An 18,518-nucleotide genomic window follows, 5' to 3' on the forward strand; every position below is an offset into this window, starting at 1 on the left:
AGTAGCAACAATTTTCGGAGTGATCATTATCGGAGACATTACTGACTCCATTATCTGTTCTCCTTTGAGTTCGCGATTACTGTAACGACGTTCGTCTTCGGTTCAAGGAAAACTAGTTTCATTACTTAATTTGCACCCGCGGTGTTCCATTGCTTCGAGCGACCAATTTCCCGAAATTAGCCTCGCGGGCGGTGAAATTCATAAAGAAAGCCGCAATACGCTTCCGTTCCTCACACACAGGACGCATACATACACACGCGTACCGTCTGAGGATTACGCAGAGACGTCTGCAGCCCGAGCTCGCATTACGTACCCCCTTTCTCCTGCTATTATGAGGGGCATTAATGCTGCCGGCGGTTGTAGCAGCCAGGGAAAAACAATAGGTATTCCCAGGACACTTGTTAGCCCCTGCCATACCTGTTCATTGTTCCCCGCCGTTGCCTGTCGGTCCTGTTCCACGTGGAAAGGCTAAGGACAGGAGAGATGGGAAAGTAGAAGAAGCCATTTCCGTAAAACTTGCCGCTCCTTTTATATTAGCACGATGAAGCAGTCGATCCGCGTGCGTCCTTCCACCGGGCCGTCCTTTAAAGGGAGTAAATAAAGAAATCCACAGCAATCGAATGTTGGCACGTTTTTTTTTGTTTGTCAGCTTCGTCGAGGGGCGAATCCATTAAGGGGTTGCTTACTCACTTTAAGAGAAAAGGTGAAGACTTTTTCAAAAGGCTTCTTCGATTTCCCGCTTCCAAACCTTCCACGAAGGTTTTAAAAAACCATTTACTTGCATTTTCACGCGAGATACATCACGGATGTTTTCAACGAAAAACATACAGCGAAAAATGTAAACATTGTAGAAAGCATCGATTACAGTAACTTTATCTTTTTGGTTAAGTTTCCTCGATATAAATTTTACGCGGAATCGAGACGAAGCAGCACGGGCATTGATGCGCGGAGTAACTTGACGCTTTTCAATGATACTGATTAGCTCCTTAATTAGTGTTCCATTATTCGAGAACACGTCGAGTAGTTGTCGCGTTACATAATTAGATCCTGACATCATAATTAGATATCTCTCTTACATTATCGTAGTTTCGCTTGCCACGGTTATCGATTTTACGCATTCGTTCTCTACGTGTATTCGTGCGTAGGTATTTCATAATTCATTCCCATAACTACGAATACTCGCATGTTTTACGCGGTGTATCAAATGAACTATTCGCTGCGCGATTAATACGAATGAATGGTTAAAAGGATTGCCTCGAATCGTTCCAATTGCTGATTTAAAACACAAAAAATAGCGTCACTGTATTTGCTAAATCGGAAACTATGGGACCATTCGGATTAGCGAGGGGAATAGGTGTCGTTAATATTTGTAAAATTGTATCAATTTTTTCAAGCTATTCCATTGGCTATCCGAACTCTGCCAAATTGACCAATTTTTGTCAAGCATCTGCAGCGATAAAAAGAAACGAGTATTACCGGATCCACAAATATATTGAACCGACTAACTTCGGGTCTCGATTAATCTAGATCCGTCATCGACTATTGTACCAGCGCCATTGGAACGCAAGAACACGAGCCCCACCACGACGAGTTTTAATTCCCGTCGGCTAATAAGGTATAATCATGCACGCGAATGGTGGCAGTCTATAATTAGCGTGCAAAAGAATCGCACGCAGCTCGCGTTCAAGGGTCCCGGCGCTCTCTCGAACTCTCCTCAGCGTCAGAATTCTTCTATAATTCAGTTTCCGTCGCGCAAATAACACCGATAACGAATTAACCGTGCCAGTTTCGCGCTGCTAAATTACGGCTCGTATCGCGATAATTCCGTTTTAATTTTTGTAGCATCGTCTTTCGTTGAATTTCATCGTCCAGGGCTCTGTAGTTGCTCCCTTAAGAAGAATCGAATCGTATTAAATGCTTTTTACTGTCTAAATTGCCGCGTCAGGGTTCGGATGGGGTTAATTGTTAACATTACAAGGACTGGGGTGCACCGTTCGATCCCACCGAGCAGCGACTATTCTCCGGAGTCGCTCGACCATATAATTGCCGCCTAATGATCTCCTCCGAATTATTGACTAACCACTGTTAAGTAACACCGTTGCGTGGAGCCGTTTAATAACGTTACGACGCTGAAAATGGATATCGGTGGATGCACGGCGTGTTTATTGTTCGGTCCATCGTAATTCTCGCGTAACGCCAATTATCGTTTCGACTGTGCCACCGGTCCCCGCTAGCCGCGGCCGCTCTAGTAAAATTAATGCCGACTCCCGTTCGAGTCGACTCGCGACGGAGACCCCGCAATATGCCGGCGAATATGGAGATCCTGGAGACAGCGGAATTTCCATTGCAAAGATAATCGTGGCCCATTAACGGTGTAACGAGATTTCGACCGCCAGCGGTTTGTATTACTCTTCCCGTTTCGTTGCAGTTAACCCACTATCGGCGTCAGCTAATGTGGTGGTTTGGTTTCATTTCGCGGCGGCTAATCTGCTGCTCGAGCTCGCCGATTAATTCGCCATCGAGGTAGGGAATGATCATAGTACCTGTAAGGGCTTACGCCATCTTGTAGCCCGTGAAACCGATGGAATGTTTGACAATTTTCTACGTACGACGGATTGCTTTGCGAATAAAAACGCGTAACACGCTTGTTAAATCTACTAGAGCTCCCTTTAGAAAACTTTTTTGATCACGTATCAGACTCCTGTCGCAACGTCGAATTTCCCGTACTCTGATTTACCTCGAACACTCTGTACTCGCTCAGCCAGTATACTTAGGGTTCACGGGCACGTGTACACGCGCAAACCGACGCCAATTACGTGTATACCTGGGGACAACACGGTTGCGCGAGGCCGCCTGGCGACGCGTTTCATCGCGAATTGGTATCTCAGGCAGCCCCCGCGGACTCGCAGGCCGGAAAATTGATCGGGAGCCGCTGTACCATTTAATTGTCACCGATTATTCGTGCTCCAGTTTGCCACGTCAACGACAGACAGGGACGCGAGCATTATGCGGCTTTCTGGACACCGGACTGCCCGGTCGAAAGATATTACTCCGGTGTTTCATTGGCGTTTAATTAATTCACTAATTAAGCCCTGTCGATCCGCGGCTCGGTACCCGCTTCCTCTAAATATCGGTGGCCAGAGAATTGCTGGAAACGATACTTATTATACGCTCTGCGATCGATACGCTGCCGTGAAAGGAGATGGATTTTACGAACGATAGTTTGTCTTGTTAAGTGGAAACGTGATACATTTTTGTTTACAATAATACATCTATGCTTGAAATTGTCTGGTATTTCTCGGATATGTATGAAAATTTTAGGATGAAAAAGGATTAAAGTCCTCAACTAACGCATCCCCTTTCGATCGAGACTCACGCGTATCCCCTTGAGCTCGGTGTACACGTCTCGGAACGTCTGTCCGATCGCTTCCTATAATGTTGTGTTTCGCGAGTCCCGCCCTCTAACATTTGAGTCACGTCCCGTGGCATCGTTCGCATATTTCTTGGTCCTGCTATGCTGGACGTGTCACCATCGCGATAAAGCCCGAAAATGGTGCAAATAGCATTGATCGACGATAGCTGGGAGAAGAGGGTTCGGGTGTGCGCGTCTGCGGGTCGACTCGAAGGGCGATTGATGAGATCGCAGCTGTCGCGCGACCCACAGACGCACACGGATAGCTTCTTCCGGAGATTTATCGGCCTTTAACGGTGGTCGATTCAATTACGCTTGCGACCAGCAAACCCCGCGCATTTCGTCTTCGGTGCCACGAAAACAAAGATTTAAGCGGGCGACGTGGGGAATCCTGGTCCGAGCCGGATGGTATAATGGCATTACCAGAGAATTACAAGATAAACGGAGATTATCTGTTTTCATGGGGCACGGTGGCTTCTTTCCGGGGTTTTCGTGCCAACTATCGCAGCCCTGCGCTAATGGCGATGGCGGCGGGGGAAGCTCGTCCCCGAATCGAAGGAAATTTAGTGTTATTGTGCCTTTAAAGTAGCGCTCATCGACAGGTAGAATTTAACGGCGGAGGGGATGTACTTTTCAGAGCGCCGGAGAATTCTCATTCGGACACGCCAGGCATGATTCTTTCCTTTAAACGGTTTTACTTTGCGGTCCGATGATTTTCGTGGTGTTAGCTGTTGATAAAATTTCAAATCGAACCCTAGGAACCCTCGGTAACGTTATTAGAATTATGCACATGAAAGTTTTCTGCTACGAGGAGAAGAAAGATTCTCGCAAAGTTATGTTATAAAATGATCTCTCGGTTCTTGTTACACGAAGTTACAGATTAACGTTGTTAAAAGGCTCGTTTGAGCGTCCCCCGCTTTTCGAGTTGATAAAAAGATTGCGAGAAGGTTTTATTTTCTCTTCAACCGTTTCATTTATCGTTGACACAAATGGGGCGGTGCTCATTACGACGAAATTGTCTTAACGATAATCTGTCGACGTAGGAGTGCGGCTTCAATTTCTCGACTGCTTCCGGTTTCACGTTTTCATCCTTCCCTCGTATACCCATTCCTCTGCGGTGGATTTTTTAAATACTGGAACGACGGTCTGTTTCGCGTCGTGCTCGTTCATTAAAGTCGATGGCGTGATCCGTGGAAACGGCTGAAACGCGAAGAAATGTTCTCTGAAATGAGTTACACCGCAATGTAGACCAATTAACGTTAATTTTTTATTTGGAAACTTTTCTCTTCCGTTGCAAGCCGTTTCCCTATGGCGAGGTGGAAGTGTAACGCACAAAAATTGTTAACAATTAAACGCTCCTAGGAATTGAGCTCGCGATGTTTCATTCCGATTTTTTTCTACCGTTTTCAAAGGACTTGGAACATTCCGCAGAGAAAAGAGTAACGCTCGATTTGTAATTTACGACAGACTTTCTCGTTTTCAAATTTTATTTCGACATAAACATCTTCTCTCGAGTTCTCTGTCGTTTAATAAAGCCAAGTGAATTGGAATATACTTGAAATTATATTTCTATGAATTTTCTCCCTGATTGCCTCTGGCACTGTGCAGGGGCGAATCAATCGATAAGCAACATTAATCGCATTATAATCAAAATATTTCCCCGCGTAATCAGTTGTTCGTATTCACGGCGCGCCCCTAAGTCATGAATAATGCAGAGCAGCCTCCGCGGTGTAATTTTTATTAACTACGGTGTCTCTAATCCTGTGGTACGCGTCGCGCTGGCCTAACTTAAGCCAATCAAGCTGGGCAAGTATGACTTTACACGAAAACAAAAGATCTTACGACGAATACAAATATTTAAATAGAAGGCATCTAAATATGTGCATGAATAAACTTCACACAAATTTATTTAGAATGATTTAGTACGAATACTTATGGGATTGACTGTATATTCCATAATATCTTACCACAAACAACTTTAACGCCAGCCTTGACAATGTACGACAGTGTGGTCCTCGCGTGTCTTCGTGTTTTCGCGCGAGGGATAATTATTCACGACACGAGCTATTAAGTAGTTGAACAGTTCAGCAGGACTTCTTTCTCAGTTCCGAGGCGCGGAATACGGTTACAAATTATGTGACACAACTTTGGAATCGCCCTCTATCTATAAATTTCGCGACAGCCTTTTAGAGACCACCCTCTCCCCCTGCGTGTTCCTCCTAGATCTCTGTATCTGTCTTTGTGCCATTTCTTCCCTTCGTTCCTCGCATTGTTCTCTCTTCTTCCACTTTCCCTTTCTCCTAGTCGAGTCCTCCATCCCTAATTTATCTCTTCCTCTTGTATGTAGCGGCAGCGTGGCTCCGACAGCCGACAGCCACAACGTGCGTCGCCAAGCAAACTGTTCATCAACCCCTGACCCTATCCCCTGTGCGTCTTCTTCGTCCGGAAACTCTACTCGCCACTCATCGTAACTCCGCCAAACCCCGCCGCTGCGCCACGAGCCGGCAACAGTATCGCTGCAACTGCATTCAACTTTCTCCCTTTCCATTTGGGTTTGAGCTCGAGTTGAGTCGTGGTCGAAAGCTTCTCCTCTCCCCTGATAGACGAAATCTGGCCGACATTGTAATCAGCCCAAAACCAACCCCACGACCAATTGATCCGATTTCTTATCGTTCCAAAACGTATTCAATTCCCCACGCGTGCTCAAGTTTAGCGGCCTTCCCCTACGTTGACTTCGCGCGTTCGTTATTCCATTGCGATAGTCTGGCAGCAGCGAAGTCGGTCGTCGATTACCAACCGCTTCGCGGTAGTAATTCCCGAAGAAATTAGAAGAAATTGGATTTGCGCAGGGGTCGTGGCACCCCACGTGTTATCGCGATTCGTGACGGCGCCGCGACGCCGACGCGTACACTACAGCGACGCCCTGTTACGAGACGAGATGTAACGGGTGCGTACGCGTGCATAATTCCGCCTGTTCAGTCGGTGGGACGAAAACGTCACTTGACACTAATACAGCAGCCCCGACGCGGCATCGACTCTTGACGAAATTATGGTGTATGCGGAAGGGCTGCGCCTGGTTAGGGAGACCTGTCACGAATAATTTTCTCGCGTCCGCCCTTCGCTTTGTTATTGTTCCCCCGTTACCGTTTCTCTGGGGCTCGAGGAGTTCGTTGTGACGTATAGAAGTGGGTAGGTGAGAATCTTCGACTGGTTTAATTTTTACATTTCACGACGTTGCTTATAGAAATATCTAGATATAGAGTCAGTCCCATAAGTATTCGTATTCTCTATGTATATTAAAGGCCTAAAGTAAATAGTAGGTTTATCGATAATGATGATAGGATCTTTCAAAATAAATGTTTCATTACGGATGAAACGAAACATTTATTCGGTAACATTAAACGACGTTGCTTATAGAAATATCTAGATATAGAGTCAGTCCCATAAGTATTCGTATTCTCTATGTATATTAAAGGCCCAAAGTAAATAGTAGGTTTATCGATAATGATGATAGGATCTTTCAAAATAAATGTTTCATTACGGATGAAACGAAACATTTATTCGGTAACATTAAACCTATAATGTAATTTAGGCAAATTTCTTCAAGAGATATTGAAGGTACGAACACTTACGATACTGCCTGTAATTTTAGTATAATCTACAGTGATAGTTAATCGAAACAAATTGAGTAACTCCCATCCTCGAAGATGAAACAAGAATTTCCAGCCGTGGTAAAGTCTCCCAATCCGCTCTGAATATAAATATTGCTATGAAAATTGAGTCACTCCGCGTGACGAAGACGAGTGGTAACGTCGTTGGTGCATCAATTAAGTTATCGTTCTCTCGGGGTGGTAAGTAATATTGGCGTGACCGGGGCTGGCTGGATTCTACCCCAGCCCCGAACGTCATCCCCTTTTCTATGCCAGGACGGTACGACCGCTATTAAGACGCGGTACTCTGCCACCTCTAACATCCACCCCCGCCCCAAACCGGTCCCACCCCCCTGGCTTCTTCCTTCCCTCGATCGATCTTCATCCATCGCTGCTCTACAAGTCGACAAGCTGCCGGTGCTCACGCTTCGACACCTCTCCAGCCAACTTTCTCGGCTTGAACAGGATGTCTCCACTCGAATCGGCGCTATTGAATTTTCATACGACGGCTTTCCGCTAGTTTTTCTTTTTCTTTTTCTCGTTTTTTCATTGCATCGAGTTAACCGACGACGTTGCACAGAAATCCTCCTTAAAGGGAGATCGTATTGTCGCGGTTCGAGTAGCGTGCTGGTAAACTGGTGAGTCGATGATTAAGGCGACCGGGTTGTTGGTTTTATTCGGTTGGAATATTCTCGCCCTCCGGTAGGTTCGTTTGGTTACCAAAGTTGTGTGGTTTACGTCACGTCCTGACGCTTAGGTGTGCGGATACTTTCGGGGAACTCGTTCTGCAGTGTCAGAATGGAACGGTTGGGGTACCAACCAACCGTGAACTTTTTATTTATCGACACTAGGGTTAAGATAAATAATTTCCGTCGCGATGAAAGCAATCTGGAACGTGTGTCTACTTTAAAACCAGTGGTCCTCGCGAGTTCTGCGATGGACGGGATGTTTCCTGGACCGATGCATTAGGTATGTCTATCCTTGCGCAGGAGGATATTCCGTGGTAAGGTTGGTTCCGGGTCTCCTTCGGTTCCGTGTGCTCGTAAATCCTTCTTCCTCTCCATCCGTGGCTCTCGCGGTACATGCTCACCGTGTATGTCGACACGTATCCTTCGAAGAGGAGGTACGACACGCCGTCCAACGGTCTCCAGCGTGTGGTTTATCTTGGAAATGTCCGGGAGAGGCCGACAAAAAGAGTCGTAACGTCCCCGTTACGTTATGTCGAAGAAGATAAAAGATCCTTGACGATAAGTCGCGGTCGAGCGTGTTCCCAGTCTGGCGAAATGTGCTAAAAGGGGGAGGTTTTCTGGGAACGAGGTGGCTACCGTTTAATTCATTTAGAACATTCTTCCTCAACGCGGACTATATCGCTCCCTGGTGGACGATTGACACCTCCAAGTGGATGATTTGCTTTTGGAGGGCGATGATCACTTTACGTGGACAAATGAAAAATATATGATTTAACACGTTTCAGCTTCTGTGGCTGGAAATTACAGTGTTAAATATGGCGATTCCAACCTCGTATTTAATATCGATATTCTTCAAGTTTTAATTTTTTACCCCCGACTTCTGAATTAAACGACTCTATAACCGTGAAATTGTATTGTAAAGCCAGGAGGACACGCATCCAAATGCAAATACGATCTACATAAAATTTGAACAGATCAATAATTAACAAGAAAACGGTATTCGCAATTTAAAATCTGTATATCCCGAATACTCTATTACTATTGACAAACTGCATGCATTTGAACTCGATGGAAATAAAAGTGAGCAGTTAAATAACTCCGACTGTCGGAGATACTCGTACGGGTGGAATTTCATTAAATTTTAAATACCGCATCGATACTATCTTTCGTACACATTTTCGTTCGTATTTTCTTTAATTGAAATCCGATCAGCTCGATATTTAAATTTCATATCGAACCGCTCGACATAGCACACCGTGCGATATTTTAAATGATTACTCTTACCCAGTCATTTATTTAAAGCAAACAATAGGAGAACTTTTTATAATTTACCGATGCATCGGCACGTAAAATAAATGACGAAATGCAGCATTCCGATCATCGTCAGTAGGTGCGTTGGCGAGCGTATCAAATGAAACGTGGTCATTTTATTTTAAACAAATATTTCGGTTTATTAAGTGCTACGGTACTTGTCATTATCTGTCACGCCGGCGTGAAATATCCTCTCGTACGTTGCGGAGTTTATTTTCGTGCAAACAAGTCATCGCTAATTTTCCTGCAAACCGTACAGCCCGATTTCCCATAAGAATTACACATAAAATGTATTAATGCGGCGCATCACACGTGCAAATAATAATGAATACACATCGTGTGTGCTTTTGTAAACAGAGCAAACCTCCAAATTACACGACAAACAAATTATCGAACGCATTGCGGTTTGTCTTTTTTCCCTCGTTATTTGCGAAAAGGGCTGCGTCGTCGCGTTACGTTGTAATTACGCAAACGGAGATAAATGTCGGAGCGAGTTTATTAAAATTGGGACAGGTATGAACATACGATTATTGGTTGTTCCTTGAAAGTGAACAGTGACAGTGGTTCGGTAGTTTCAAGATTATAGCCATATGTAGCGAAACTATCGCTTGGGTTGCAAAGGATCCAGGCTTAGCGATCCGCAGTCTGAAGGATAACGCTCGTCTCGTCGAAGACGCGAAGCATATGGAACAATATGCAGCTCGGACGCAAACCCTAGAAAGAACCGTGGATGTATATTCACCGGTAGCCGGATCACCGGGACCGTCTGTCTACATTGTGATCGGTTCTTGAGATGGCGAGCGCTTTCAAGAACGATTTCATGCGACGGCGATTTAAGATCTCCCGGACCCTTCCACGAGCGGCTGATTTCACGTTCCTTCTTTTTTGCACACGGACGCGAACACCCATAGACATTTGGGATTACCGCGAACAGCGAGGTGGAGATGCTCGAGTGAAATGGCAAAGAGAGGGGTAGAGTTTTTCTCGATGACCGAGCATCGACCACGACTTTCCTCCCCATTTCGCCTCTTTTCGTCGTCTCCCTTTCCGCCTCTCTATCTCGCCAGCGTGTCCCGAAAGCCGGTGGCTCGGTTACCAACGTTACAAGCCTCGAGAACTCGAGAGAGCGACCTCTTCCGCCTGCTCCTCCAGAATTCACCCATTCCCACCCTTTTTCCTGCCGCGGCACCACCGGCACCGGCTCCTTCCGCGAGATATATAGACGGCCACTAAACTTCTGTCCTTGCCATCAATTTCCTCGTCCGAGGATCGCGGTACCAGCCACGATTCCTACCGCGCCGGTCTCGTTTGCCAAACGCCTGCAGGCCTGATCTTTTTGCCCAACCGAGCCCGACCGCCATCTTTAAAGGATCGTCCCCTGCGACGGTCATTCTTCAGCCACTGGCTCTCGGGGACCGTTTACACGTATCGACAAACAGCTCTGTAACTCGGCGTCGCGTCGGCCTGACCTGCCGGTACAATTGAATGGAACCTGACCCGGATGTTCCTCGTTTGACATGGGCTTGGTAATTGAACTCTGTACCGAGTCTCGAGATTGGGAAGACTGTATAGTTCGGATGTGCAACCTAGACCTAAGGCCAGGGATGACGAATCTGCTACCTCTGGGGACATACAGTCAGTTCCATAAATATTCGTACCCTCTATGTCTATCGAAGAGACTTGTTAAACAACGTTTAACCCATTTATTTTATATATCGTACCGAAATATTCATGCTGCGGTTTAAAAACTGTAGAAGTAGCTTCCCTTTATGGTAACAGCAATTTCTGGCAAAGGTTTCTGCTCAATATTAAAGACAGTGGAAGTATCGGTGCTTTCTACTGGGTCAGAAGCAAAAAAATTTCGCGAAGTATAATATAAAGATCAAAGGCTCCTCAGCGTTACGAAGCGTCATCACTGGAACGCTTCAGAGAAAACAAGAGCCGCTCGTCCTGAAGCCGGATCGACAACAGAAGAATGTTTTTAATCAGACCGAGGCTTTATTATATGGCTTTGGATCATATCTTTAAAACGATATCTTGAAAATCGCTGTGCAAGATCTTTAAAAGATTACTCAACGTTCACCTATAAAATATAGATTTTCGCTTCGAACCGTGTCATCCGTTGGTTTTTCCAATCGGTGCGAACCTCGAACGTAATAAGATTTTAATCTTGCTTGCGCGCTAGATTATAGGATTAGGTTTGGAATGGGTCTGACAATGAGTCAGATTATGTTAGATCTAGATTATACTGTATTATGTCAGTGTTAGCCGTAGAGTAAAGCTAGGATAAACTCTGTTATATCTGGATTACGACTAAATTCGCCCCGCGTTTAGCTATGTATGCTTCATCTATGCTGCGGATGTATTATGTTTGAGTGAGGTCAGAGTTTGAGCGAGGTTGGATGATTCAGGGTTAAGTCTATGTCACGTATGCGATAAGCGAGAGTTATATCGGGGAGGGAAACTAGATTTTCTCTTAGCGTATTAACATACGTCTAGCGTGAGATATACTTGTCTGTGGTTGTCCACGTCGGATCTGAGCTAGGTTTACAACGAATCTACGATAATGCTAGGTCGAATTATAATACCAAGGTCTTTATGAATAGTTTAGTAACGGATTGAAAACTGACGGATATTATACAGAACAGTAAAAGAACGCGTTGATCTGAAATAAATTCGATGTTTGTAGATCACGCATTTGGTTTACCAAATTTTGAATAGGTCGAAGCTTTTATTTCCTGTTCCATCTAGTAATGCAAATGCGACCGTGTTATTCGCGGCGTACGCTTCGTATGAATATTTCATTCGAGGGAATTATTGTTTGACTATCGTTCGCGAAGAGTTGCAGATAAAACTAGGTGTAATGTCCGTTCGTAAAAGATTCACAGAGCGAACGATCGGTCCCAAGAAACCCGTAGAGGCGGAAAAACCGCCCTCGGTGGAGACGATGCTTTAAACGCAAAATACAGTGGAACGAGTGCGAAACAAATCGTCTCATAAAACGTGCATTTGAAAGATATTGCTGAAAACGGATAAGACCATTCGGCAATTCGGTATACATCACGGATCCCACTCGATAAATTGTAAATTTTGTTCGGCGCTTGGATTATTTCAGTTAAGGGAGTCTGGTCTCATAACCAGAATTCAACAAATGTTGTTCACGATTTAAGTACATAGCATTGTTCGTGATTAAAGAAGTAACAGTGCTATCAGTAATTACGCTGTTCTTTGTTCTGGACAAGAGTAGATGAAATATTACAACCGCGCGCGTCCAAAGCCAGCCAGAATATCAATGCGCTCGCGATTACCGTGCTTGGTCATTTCGCGAAATGCTGGCAGCCATATTTATTCCCGTAGTCCCTCGGCGGAAATTGAAAGTGCTTAAACGCGGATACGGAACTGTGTAGCAGCCGTGCACGGTGATACGTGCTAATCCGATGTTACTTCCGGGTCGGAGCATGCGAAATGCACGTCTCGCTCGATTTTCGCTTGTCGGACAAATTATTTTCAAACCTTGCCGTATTCTCTGCCTTTCGAGACGTCCTTTATCTTGTATGTATTGTTTGAATCAGTAAAAATATGAATATTTATAAACATCCGCAGTTGAATCATGATAGGTAGGCTTGTCGGAGTGGGTTCGGTGACGGCGCGCAAAAATTTTATGTCAAATATGGCGTGCGCCCTGTCTACTAGAAAATCCCATCGGGAGGATTTTGATACAGCTGGATTTTCGCGAGTAGACAGGTTTAGAGCCGTACAACGCGATGCGTGTGCTTTTTCATAAATTGTGGCAATAACGTTGTGCTCACAGCTACGTGAATAAGCATGTGTTCGACGTGGTAAATCTGTCGCGCATCCGTCGCTGCTGAACGCGTTCCGATCGACCTGCCTTACGCGTGTCGTCGGGCCTTTAATTTTCAAGTGGTTGTAACATTAACTTTATCGCAAAATGGTCACTGCGAGGCACAGCTAGTTAATAATAAATATCTGAACTTTAACTGCATTACTGTTCTTTAACCGATAGCTGCGTTGAGAGTTGGTCGGGATGAAAATCCCGCATCCCGTCGTCGGTTTTATCCGGTGTTGACCGACGGTTATCATCGGATCGGTTTACCAATCTCATTTCGGCCTGTTCCGTTTCAGAGTTTGCCATTCCAAGTGTACGATGCGGTGATTCCAGGGCGGAGAGTCCATCACGTGAAGACTAGAGCGCAGTCATACTAGCGGTGAGTCGGATTTCGATTTCCAACGAGTCTCATTGCCTGGAGGCAGCCCCTTCGCGTTAATTTTCAATTCACCGCGACGCTGCTCCTATCTGGGAAACCGTTTTCAAACTCGTCCGCTCTCCGGTGCACCGGTCGAGCGGAAAGGACTTCCGCAGCGCAACAATTAATAGTTCACCGCGCGATCAGGGAAACGTGTTCCATGCGCGCGGCACGCTCGTCCCGGGCATTTATTTTTCCGGCCAGTTTTCGTCCGTTTTCCGCGGTTTTATCTGGCCGCGGCGCGGAATTGTTTCAACTTTTCCGCGAGGGACGCGGAGGGGGAGGCGAAACTCAGCGGGAGAGCAACTGCTGAAACCTCGTAACGAGCGAAACAATGGTTAAAACTTGGCCAGGACGCTGCCCCGGCGCGCGTTCCCGAGCTTATAGAATAGCTTTCAAAACTCATATCTGTCGAGATATCGTGTTAATAAAACGCCACACCCGTCGACTTTTGTTGTGAGTTTTCGAGCGTACCGTTTAATCGCCGCCTCTAAATCAATTTCGGCCAAGAACCGACGCTCCTGCGTCGATGCCGCGGCATAAAACAGTCAGCGTCCGCGTCGAAACGTTCTCTGGTTCCAAGCTTTTAGAAAGCCGCGGTTTCGCTATCATTTTCGGCTTCTATTCGCATTTACTCAGACCTCCAGCAACCCCCGCCCCCTGTCCTCGCATGAGAATCGTGTTTAAAATTCATTTCCCTTTAAATCAACCTCTCTTCTTTCCCAGCGTTGAACTCGCGGTCCGTCTCGTTCGCGAAACCGGAGAATGCGTACGACAACCTTGCTTTGCTTTGGTGTCCATGTTGGAAAGCGGTTGAATCTTTATCCCAGGATGAGTCTCTTTGTTGAATAATTTTCATCGCGGTCTTCTTCTCTTGGAAATCTGTATTTTTTCATGGATTCTACGTTAACAATCTCGCCCTGTTTTGGATAATTACGATTCAGGTTGCGTCGTACTAATTCTATCGCGCAAACAACCAAATGTCCCACAAAATGTGAATGTCCGCAGCTTTATAGGGCATCCAAGCTCAACGCGTCATACAGAAAAGTAATATACGCATACGTGCTTTTTTCGTCGTATAGCGATGGTGTTTAGTATTCTCTCTCTTCAGCCTCCATTTTTCATTAACTTAGAGATAATGTTCTTTCTTATCCGCGCAAATGAAAAGTGTGTGAGATAGCCTACCTCTGTGGAATTACGGTCAAAGCGTTTCTTTGAACGAAGTAAATAGTCCAGATGTGGGTTCAAAATGGTTTCTATTTCGGAGGCCATGGATAATTAACCCTTCTTTTCTGTATCACTTTTATCTCTGATTTCGACATAATTTCACGGAGTAACCGCTACCTACGCGTCCGAAGATTTAGCCATGGAAATTTTCATTCGGAGAATTAATCGAACGCGCGAGCTCGGCTTAGTTTATAAAATTTCTGTATGCTTAAAAACGAGAGAACTTCTCTAAAAAAATGTTGATCAAAGTTTCTTCGGTGCATCTTGCAGTGGATTCCATTATGGGAATGTCGAGTCCTTTGTAGGAGCACGTGAAAGGGAACGTCACTCCCGCTTTTTTTTCCATCAAAAATGAGATGCGCGAGAAGAAAGGACCGACGAAAAAAAGTTACATAATTAGAGCTGATGTTTTTTTTTCGCCCGGTCGAAAGCGTCCTTAAAGTATTCTAAAGGGATGCTGGTAACGCGAGCACGTAGCTGCTGCTTTTCCGCGAGGCACAAAGGATTTACCAGAGTTCGGGTCACGGATTAATGGGGAATCCAGCGAAACCGGGAGCAAGGCACGCGTGTATGCGTATAGGGGTGCGTGTAATATTACTTGGGTACCGCTTTTACACTAGAAGCTTGGGATCACCGTTGATGAAACTTCGAGTTAAGGTATTTTCTATATTTAAATTCTTTTGAGGTACGTCTTTCGCGTCGTTCGTTCTATAGCAAATTAATGAATAAATTTGTCGTATACACGGTGTGGTATGCCGGCACTAGAACAAGGATGTTTTCGTTTTGGAGAATTTTAACGAATACGATGTTTCTCGTAACTTGTAACTCAGTTACCAGCTTGATTCTTCAAAATTGTAATCGAATAGACCTAACGGACACAAATCTTTCGCACAGTTCGAGCATCAAATTCCGTGACCGGTAAAAGATAAACGCGACCAGGTCAATTTCCCGCTCGTCGCCAAGTCAAGGCAGTTCAAGTTCTCCGTCTGACCGGGCCGATTAATCGATAATCCCCGGCGTCTTCCACGAAAGCGAGAGTACTTCTTCGAGACGAAGCGATCGCTGAAAGGGAAGAGAGTGGCGTATCGACGTTTCTCCTTCCGGTGCACGTTCCTCCTCGATGCTTCTGCATTCCTGTATCGCGTCTCCCGAGCGCTTTTGCGTCCGTGACATCGTGTTGCTCCATTCGCAGTTGGACTGGGACTGATCGATACCGCGCGGACACCAATGAAAAATTTCCAGACTCTTCGTTCCTCGTTTTTGTCGTTTCGAATTAGGTAGAATGGACGAATCGTTTCTAGAAAATGCTTATATTGCGAACGAGACAGTGTGACCGCACGACGAACGACACGAACTTTTTCGAAGCGAGAAACGATTACGATTCTCGGTGCACTTGGCACGGGATGTCGTGGCAGCCAGACTCGAAGCTAGCAGTCCCTCGACCGTAGTCCTTCACCGTCGGATCCTCGAGTCTTATATAAATATACATTTTCCGGGGTAGATGGGAACAAAGTAGGGTCTGAGAACCCCTGAGATCCTTCCTTTCAGGTCCTCCATTCTCGCTTCGATGAGAAGAGGATGTCCGGAGAACCCTGGGACCATTGTCTTAATTGAGAGAGGTTAATTCGAGACGGACGAGTTCTGAGAGTTATAGACATTCTGCCGTGTTTAGCCGGGGCTTAGGCGAGTTCTCTTCATCGCTCGACAGCTTCGCCGAGATCCAGACGTGTCCTTTTCGTCCTGCTCTCCTCAGCCTTCGTTTCTGTCCACGTGGATTTATACGCACTCGGGATCGACCCGTTTGAAAGTAGCTGGTACCTTTGGATTCCATTGTAGCTTCCATCGCGTCTTCTAATTCGCATCTTGTCAGCTTTGATTCGGCTAAAACCAGCCTCGTTTCTAAATTTTCACTGTAAGAATGTTGGTTCGCTCGCAGCAGGCGTTGCCACGTAATACTCTCGCTTCACGGTTCTCTGACCCAAATCATAGCAAAGAACTACTTACCCTCGTTCGTCCCGCGTCCCCCAGCCTCCTTCGTCGCCAACCTTTCGTTTTTCCCTCTGTCATTTAGTCATTAGAGCTTTTAGGCTACTCAGACTAATCTAACTTTTAACAGACCGTTACTCGCCGAGCAAGAAATGTTTTCAAGTCGGTGACGACCTTAGACACCCTCGCGCGTCTTACCGAGAAAGCATCCTTGGCTCGACGAGTACCCTCATTGCATAATGTACTCGCCGAAAGGCCGACACGACGGTACGGGGAGGGATGAAACGGAAGCTGCGTGGCCGCCGAGGCGCATCTCGAATCGAGGGCTCGTCGTTGATGAGAGTGACTCTCCTTGCACGAGAGAGTCAAGTCTCGTCGCGCAGGAAAGAAAGAGGGCAAGGTGGAGGAGAGAGGAGATCGCGGAGGTACAGGAATCGTGGCAGTGTGTTTCTGAAACGTGACCGCGCATTACGTAAAATTCGTTGGGAAAAGTGGATGACTGGAGAAGAAGAAATCCCCAATGACGGCGATGAAATTATGCGGACCGAGAGGAGCGCTGATTACGATAGATGAAACAATCACGTTTCAGCCAGCTTCTCCAGTTCCGATTTGCATTCGAAACGACGCTTGTCACTTGTCAAAGTCCATCATAAAAAAACGAATAGATTAACAACGACGTCGCGGTAGTAAACGAGCATTCATCGATGGAGAGGCCAACGAGTTGCCTTTTCTATACGCGTCTCCGTCGTTCGCATAACTTTGTCACCGAGCACTCGACCTTGTTTTCTCAACGAAGCGGCGAAACATCTCTCGTCGAGGAGAACGAGTCGTGAACAGTTTATTTGCACGTCAGAAGGCAAAGAACGACGCCAGGAGAGAAAGGTGCCGACGGCAAAGTTTTAATTCTGAAGCAGTGTCCATTCGATGTTGAAGAGATTCCAGGCTACTTTGACGCAGCACGAATAGCGACTGATTAAAGAGCATAGAGCACGAAATACCGATGATATTAAAATTTAATTGGCGTAAAGTTGGCCCCACGACGTGCAGGGCGTATTCAGGAATGAGGGTAGAAACTTTAGGGCGAATTCCATCGGGCAAAAAAGTAACGGAAAATTCGTGTAACCTGTTTTCATGGTGGAAAATTCTTTTGTAAAGGAAAAAACGTAACGTCTACTATTTTACTTGGTATAATATTCCTGCTGCATGAGCAGAGTCCAGAGAAATCAAAAAGGATAGGGTCAAATGTCTGTTGTTACCTCGAAGCTTCTTTGCTAACCTCCTATAAGCGGTCTAACTAGAATTCCGAAAGCGTGGCTGGTTAAAACCGAAGGAGAGCACGCTACGCTCCAGTTTCATTTTTCTACCCGACGTTCTTTGTCTCCTCTATTGCTTCCACAGCGAAATTTCCCACGTGCTTGATCACGTCTCAGATTTCGTTGTGTCTTTATCATTTTTTACATTTTCTCTCGGCTCCTTTGACGAGGGAGGAGACTCAGAATGTCAGCAATGTTCGATGAAATTGCGCACCCGGTGCGTGTGTTATTGGATACCTTTTGGGATACTATCGGTAAGGTATTGGAAACGTTTAAGGATAAATTGATTAAAATTCTCGAGTTACGTGGAATATCGTATAAAACCCAATCAGTTGATAGATTAACGACTTTGGTACAGTTCGAGTACGGCCGCAAATTTTACCGGGATCGTTTAAGGGAGGTAAACAAACTCGGCAAATGTTCAAACTTATTTTACGATTGAAAATCTTTTTATTTTCGAACAGCCGAAATTCATGTCCGGTCATATGGTGAAAGACGTAGTTCAACGTAGTTTTCATGGTGGAATTTCGAAGATTCCTGGGAACATGATTTTGCGGAAGTATGCTGACCTTCCGGACCTCGAAGATCGTCCCTAATTTCCCGGTGGCGGAATCGTTGGTTCCGCCATTACCACGGACAAAGAGTGGATCCGTTATCCCCGGTCT

At 45.7% G+C, this 18,518-nt stretch overlaps 1 protein-coding gene across 3 annotated transcripts in view; it reads left to right on the plus strand.

Moving 5' to 3' along the window:
• Positions 1-18,518, plus strand: part of LOC128878228 (uncharacterized) — a 217,974-nt gene that overhangs the window by 84,611 nt on the left and 114,845 nt on the right. For 2 of the 3 annotated variants that reach the window (XM_054126249.1, XM_054126248.1), the window contains one exon: positions 13,206-13,288. The exons of the other annotated variant lie outside the window; for it this stretch is intronic. The gene's annotated coding sequence lies outside the window, so the exon portion shown is untranslated. The remainder of the gene's footprint in view (positions 1-13,205; positions 13,289-18,518) is intronic. 3 annotated transcript variants of the gene reach the window in all.

This window comes from Hylaeus volcanicus, chromosome 6 (assembly GCF_026283585.1).
Source record: "Hylaeus volcanicus isolate JK05 chromosome 6, UHH_iyHylVolc1.0_haploid, whole genome shotgun sequence".
NCBI classification, from domain to species: Eukaryota; Metazoa; Arthropoda; class Insecta; order Hymenoptera; family Colletidae; genus Hylaeus; species Hylaeus volcanicus.